This window comes from Echinops telfairi, unplaced genomic scaffold, assembly GCF_000313985.2.
Source record: "Echinops telfairi isolate 266 unplaced genomic scaffold, ASM31398v2 ScPeMD7_7469;HRSCAF=8507_1, whole genome shotgun sequence".
NCBI lineage: Eukaryota > Metazoa > Chordata > Mammalia > Afrosoricida > Tenrecidae > Echinops > Echinops telfairi.
The window spans coordinates 64,904,457-64,911,010 of record NW_022111373.1 but is presented as its reverse complement, the minus strand read 5'-3'; the positions used below and the strand labels follow the sequence as shown (position 1 = coordinate 64,911,010).

Sequence of the window (6,554 nt, the reverse complement as noted above, 5' to 3'; positions counted from 1 at the left end):
CAAAGCCCATATGAAAGAAGAAGACCAGCCTATGTGATCACACGATGTCCACAGGATCAGGTATTAGGCATCAGAAGACCCAAAACAATCATATTGATGCAGACAAGTGAGGTCAGAGTGGAGATGCAAAGCCCGTATGTACACAATTGGACATCCCCTCACAGAAGAGTTACGAGGAAGGAATGAGTCAACCAGAGTGCAGTATAGCAGCAACAAAGTTCACAATATTCCTCTAGTTCTTTAATGCTTTACCCATCTCACCCCACACCACCACCCCTCCCCACCACAATCATGATCCCAGTTCTACTTTACAGAACTGGCTAGACCGGAGCATGTACACTGGTATAGATAAGAGCTCTGGGCACATGGACTCCAGGACAGATCAATTCCCAAGGATCAGTAATGGGAATAGTGATGCCATGAGGGTAGGGGGATAGGGGGAAGGTTGAGGGAGAAAGGGGAAAAAGGGGGAAACAATCACAAGGATTGATGTATAACTGCCCCCCCCCCCACTGGGAAATGAACAACAGAAGCTCTGTGGGTCAGCGAGGGAACGTCATGTCTTGTGGTGGGACTGGCCCTATGGTCCTCTCTGTTCCTTGCCTGCTCCAAGCAGAAGTGTCATCCCGCTTTTCTTTCTTTCTTTTTGCCAAGAGTTAAATAGGCTTTAATTTTCTAGCAACTGTCATGAATTCTTCCATATACACCTGTAAAGTTAATGACTGGATCCAATACTTAACTCAAATTTGAGGTAAGTTTTTGTTTTGCTTTTAAAAACTGAAGTATAAGGCTTACCTATGTCTAACAAATTATTCTAATACTGTTTTTATCCAATGAATTACTCGAGTAGTGTTTTAAAGACTCAGATCTAGAAAAAAAAAAACACATAAAAAATATCCAGTATCTCAGGAACTTAAAATTGTCTTCAGAAACTTGGTTGGGGTCTTTCTTCAACTCCTCCAGCCAGCTGAAAGATGGCCAAGGTTACTTCATGTACAAGGCCATCTTCACTTTCTTGAGAATCTGCTTCTGCATACATTCGAACTACATCTTCTGTTCCAGAGGGCCGGACAAAATCCCTGGAAAGTCTGTGCTTCTTCACCAGACCATTGATTACATCCTGCAGTCCTGGGGGTGTAAGTGCCTGTCTTTCAGCATCGGTGGTACTAATAACTTGCCTGTCTGCAACCTTAACTTTGAGTTGTCTCTTTGGAATATCTATATAGAGAGCATCCCACTGTTGTACATTCATGCCCTTTAAGGCTAAAATTGCTTAATCACCAGCATGTCAGAAATAGCATCACCAATTGCCTGGTTAAATAAGTCAATAATGTTTTCAAGAATCTGAGCAGCTTTCCTTTTATTACCTTCTACTTCCTGTGCTAGTTGTCTTCATTTCAGCAACTTTACTAAATAATACTGTGCCATGGCCATTTGCTTCAAAATAAATTCCAATGTCAAACTCCTGAGCCTTGTGGTGCAAGCGTTTCACACCAGTTTTGGTACAATAGACAAGTACCTTCATCACTTCTTCAAGATACCTTGTTGAGCTTCTATTTGCATAAGCAGTTTGTATAACACCAACCTTCAAATCTTCTCCAATCTCCAATACAAGCTCTCTGAGGAAACTGCTAATGAGCGTTGCTATTTTGTCTCCATCTATGAGATGAAAGTGGCCATCAGCATCTCGGTAGTAATAAACAATTCTGTCTGCATCGCTGTCAAAGGAACAGCATCTTTCATTGGGCTTCATTTCCATTCCCTCGGGAGGTTTCTGATGACTTTTCACAAAATCAGCCCCACATAAGTGAAGGGAGACAGTGGATGCTGTAAGATATGAAAACAATAATAATTTATAATTTTTCAGGGGTTCACGAGGGTGAGGGAGTGGAGGGAAAAAGAGAAGCTGATACCAAAGGCTCAAGTAGAAAGAAAAAAATTTGAAAATGATTCTGCCAACATATGTACAAATGTACTTGATACAATTAATGTATGGATTGTTATAAGAGCTGTAAGAGCCCCCAATAAAATGATTTATAAGAATAAAATAAATACTGTTGAGAAAAGCAAAGCATACATGTAGGACAGATTTTTATATCAAAATACATGGATTATTAACTTGTACCGATTATAATTTTAAGTGACTGTACAAGTAAATCATTTTCCATTTAACCTTATGTAACCTATTGGTCCAGTTGTGATTATTTTTGTTTTCTTTACATTGAATTGTAATACAGACTGAAGTCTGCAATTCTTGATCTTGATGAACAAGTACTTCAAGTTTGCTTCACTGTCAACAAGCGAGATTGCATCAACCGCATATCTGCTAATAAGCCTTCCCTTGATCCTGCAACTGCATTGTTCGTCATGGAATCAATCTTCTCTGATTAGATAGTCAACAAACAGATTGAATAAGTACGGTCAGAGCGTAAATCCTGACACACATCGTTCCTGGTTATAAATGATGTAATATTCCCTTATTCTGTATGAGAAAACTACCCCTGATCCAAAAACAGGTTTTGAATAAGCAAAATCAAGTGTTTAGGTATTACCTTTCCTCACAAGGCCCCTGTTCCATAGTTTATTATGGTCCACACAGTTAAATGACTTTGCATAGTTAATGGAATATATGTGAATATCTTTCTAGTATTTTCTGTTTTCAGCGAATGTCCATCTGACATCACTCCCTTTTTCCACATCCTTTTAATTCAGGCCTGAATTATTGCATTTCCATCCCAATATATGGCTGCAATTGTTGTTGAATGATCTTCAGCAAAATTTTACTTAAATGTGATAATTACAATATTATTTGGTCATATTTTGGGGTTGGGGTTTATATAGAGAGATTTCATCGGTCAAGTAGCTGTCTTCCAAATTTCTTGACATCAACCAGTGAGTGCTTTCTGTACATCACCAGCTTGTTGAGATTTTTCAGTCAGTAGTCCATCAATTTGTTGAGCATTAGTTTTGGTTTATCCTTTCAGTGCAGTTTGGCCTTCTTTCCTTAGTACCATTGGTTCTTGGCCATATGCTAACTTTTGAAATGGCAGAATGTCAACTAGGTGCTTTTATTTGGACAGTGACCCTGTATATTCCTCTTATTTTCTTTTGATATTTCCTGCATCATTCAACATTTCGTTCATCGAATCTGTCAATATTGCACTTCAGCTTGATAGTTTTCTTTAGTTCTTCAGTTTAAAGTATGCTGAGTATGTTCTTCCTTTTTGATTTTGTAATTCTAAGTCTCTCCACATTTCATTAAAATATTTTGACTTCTTGAGCTGCCCATTTAACCCTTTTTATTTTATTTTTTCCCTGTTTGCCTTAGCTCCTCTACCATTAAGAGCAAGTTTCAGAGTTTCTTCTGACATCTACTTTGATCTTTTCCTTTTTTTTCTGTCTTATGACCTTTTGCTTTCTTTATAAATTATGTTTTTATGTCATCCGTTCATCAGGGATTTTGCCATTAGTGCTCAATGCATAAGGTCTGTTCTTGAAATTCAGGTTGAATTAACTCAAGGCCATATTTTGTCTTTCATGGACTTGTTTTAATTTTCTTCAACCTGTACTTAAATATGAGCAATTGATGGTTTGTTACTGTGGACCCCCACCATGGACTTGGCTCCTGATATTGAGCTTTCATCTGGAGAATTCTACTTGTGCAGTTGCTTTTTGTGTTGTTGAAAAGTAGGTATTTTTGTGGGAGAAATAGGTCTTTCAAACTCTATAATTCAATTTCCCCCTTCATTGCTGTCACCAGGGCCATATTTTCAAATTGATGTCCTTTCCTCTTTATTTCCTACTTTTGCATTCCAATTGCTAATAATGAACAATACCTCTTGATTGCATGTTTGGGTACTTCAGACTGAAAGCATTGGTATCTTTCCTCAATTTCTTCATTAGTGATTGGTGTGTAAATGTGAAATATAGTTGTATTGCTGGAATTTCCTTGTATTCAACTACATATCCTATCCAGATAGCACTGATAGACAGATCTTGAAATATCCTTTTGGATGATGAATTTGATGCCATTCTTATAGATTGTGTCATTCCCCACATAGCAAATCAGATGATCTTCTGCTTAAAATTGGCCAATACCCATCCATTTTGGCTGATACCGAAGTTATCAGTCTTAAGTGGTTCACTTCATGTTTGATGACCTATTTTCCTAGATTCATGCCATACATTCCAAATTTCAAATATTAATAGATTTTTACAGCTGTTTCTCTCGTTTTGTGTTGGTCCATAAGCAAATGTTGGTCTTAAATTCTTTATAGTTCACTCTACTTTGAGAAAGAACCTCTTTCTCTGTCATATTTTAACTGCCTTCCATCCTGATGGGTTCTTAAATATCTGACAATGTCTCAGGGCTATCCATCAAGTTTCAGAGACTAATTTCTCATATAGACAGTCTATTCTTTGAATTTGAATTTTGTTCGTTGTTTGGAAGCTCAGTGGAAATGTTTCACTTTGGGCAATCCTACTGGTATTTAAAGCGCGAGTGACAAAGCTCCCAGCATCACACAGAAAGAAACCCACAAGAGTATGGCACACTGGCAGACAGTGGAGTCCAGGTTTTTAGGTAGGGGCATATTGCTTTCCACAATGGTTTTACATGCTTACAAGTCCACTAGCATTTAAAAGAGTTCCAATATCTCTGCGCCTTCTTTAGCATTTGTTGTTGCCTATTTCTTTGAATTGGGCTATGGTTGTGGGTGTAAGGTGATGGCTCATTATTATTTTGAGTTGGCTCAACCAGAGGGGCGGTGATCATGAACATTTTTCATCTGTCTGCTATCCATTTGAATGTTATTTTTTTGTGAAGTGCTTCTTCATATCTTGGTCCCACTTTTAAATTGGTTAATTTATTTTTGTTCTTTATGGAGGTGTGTCAGAATATAAAGAATTTGCAAATAATTATTTTTCCATTGTGTCATTGCTAATTTTTTCTTTTTCTTTTTGCTAATTTTTTTCGATTTGTGAGTTCTCTCTTTATACTTCTGATTAATTATTTTGACAAGCATAGTGTCATATTTTAGTAGGTTTGAATCATTCATTTCATCTTCTAATGTGTGTGCTTTATTTATGACACTTGGTAGTGTGTTTATAAGCCCTCTAATTGGACCTTTACATTTGTTTCAATTTTTTTCTATTGATGATCCTAATAGCTCTGGGACATGCATGTAAGGCCTGATCCATCTGGAATGGATTTTTGTGTATAGGGTGGGGTATGAGTCCTCTTTCATTTTTCTGGAAATGGAGATCCAGTTTTGTCAGCACTATTTGCTGAAGAGGCACCCCGCCTACCCCACCCCTACCCCCGTTTATGGTTTTTGGCACTTTGAGGAAGATCAGTTGCTTGCAGGTGGATGCTCTTATTTTGGGGCTTTCTATTCTGTTCTGTGGGTCTATGTATCCAGCATTGTATCAGCACCAGGCTGTTTAGACTACTATGCCTGTGTAATAGGTTTTGAAGTCAGGTAGTGGGAAGCATCCTATTTTGTTTGTCTTTTTAAGGTGTTCTTTGCTTATTCTATGTCTCTTTTCCATATGAAGTAATGCCATAATTTCTCGATCTTATGCTACCTATGAAAAAAGGTGGAATGTGGATATGTTTGTTTGTCTGTTTGTTTCCAATTACTCTGTCTTCCTCCCTTCTCATATACCTGTGAAAGTGGGAACATGAATAAGGGAAACCAAAGAAAAATTGATGCATTTGAATTGTCATGCTGGGTGAAAATAACTGAAAATTCTATGGGCTACTAGAGGGACAAAGTGACCTGTCTTGGAAGAAGTATGGCCTGCATGTTCCTTGGAGGCAAGAATGGCAAGTATTCCTCATACATACCTTAGACATCTTGTTAGGAGGACCAGCGCCTGGAGAAGGACATCATGCTTGGCCAAGTAGAGGGCAGTGAATAAGAGGAAGGCCCTCAGGAGATGATTAACACAGTGGCTGCAACAATGGGTGGATGCACGGGAGCACTTATGAGGATGGCTCAGAATCATGCAGTATTTGAAGCCGTGCTTTTTACTACAGCTTTCAGTGCAGCCTGAATTTCTTCCTTCTTGCTCATATATTACTTCTTGAAATAACTGAATGTCAACCAGCTGTTTTGGGCTCAGCGACTGTGTATTCTTTCCATCTTCTTTTGCAGCTTCCTGAATAATTCAATATTTTATCCATAGATTTTTTCCAATGTTGCAACTTGAGGCTTGAATTTTTTTCTTTAGTTCTTTCCATTTAAATAGTGTAAGTGTGTTCTAAGTCTTTGCATTTCATTAAAATACTTTGTTTTTTCTTCTTGAGCTGTTTCCTCTCTTTTTGCGTCATGACCCATCAGCAAGGTCAATAAAGCTTAGCTCCATCTTCGCCCTAAAGGTCAACCTTACTTCCAGGAAGAAGCAATTCCTCAGTCATATTTTCAGTGAATTTTAACTTGAGGGAATTATTTTCCAAAACTGTGTTAGAAACTGCTCTGCTGTTATCCATAAGAGTTCACGTCTCATACTTCAGAAGTGTTCTGTCTGTCCTTTCCTCCTAACTTGGCTTA

General features: G+C 38.0%; 1 pseudogene; it reads right to left on the bottom strand.

Moving 5' to 3' along the window:
- Nucleotides 1-925: 925 nt before the first annotated feature.
- On the bottom strand, nucleotides 926-6,334 carry LOC101639954 (annotated as a pseudogene).
- Between the last annotated feature and the right edge of the window lie 220 nt (nucleotides 6,335-6,554).